The sequence below is a fragment of the Arachis duranensis genome, chromosome 2, assembly GCF_000817695.3.
Source record: "Arachis duranensis cultivar V14167 chromosome 2, aradu.V14167.gnm2.J7QH, whole genome shotgun sequence".
In the NCBI taxonomy this organism is placed as follows: domain Eukaryota; kingdom Viridiplantae; phylum Streptophyta; class Magnoliopsida; order Fabales; family Fabaceae; genus Arachis; species Arachis duranensis.
The window spans coordinates 31,260,583-31,261,088 of record NC_029773.3 but is presented as its reverse complement, the minus strand read 5'-3'; positions in this window follow the sequence as shown (position 1 = coordinate 31,261,088).

Here is a 506-nt window from a genome sequence, read left to right as displayed (position 1 = left end):
CGCTCATCACAACACCAAACTTAAATTGTTGCTTGTCCCCAAGCAACTGAAAATCAATTAGGATAAAAAGAAGAGAATATGCTATAAATTTCAAAATATCAATGAATATTAATTCTAATTAGATGAGCGGGACTTGTAGCTTTTTGCTTCTGAACAGTTTTGGCATCTTTCTTTTTCCTTTGAAGTTTAGAATGATTGGCTTCTCTAGGAACTTAGAATTTCGGATAGTGTTATTGATTCTCCTAGTTAAGTATGTTGATTCTTGAACACAGCTACTTATGAGTCTTGGCTGTGGCCCTAAGCACTTTGTTTTCAAGTATTACCACCGGATACATAAATGCCACAGACACATGACTGGGTGAACCTTTTCAGATTGTGACTCAGCTTTGCTAGAGTCCCCAGTTAGAGGTGTCCAGAGCTCTTAAGCACACTCTTTTTACTTTGGATCACGACTTTAACGACTCAGTCTCAAGCTTTTCACTTGGACCTTCATGACACAAGCACAT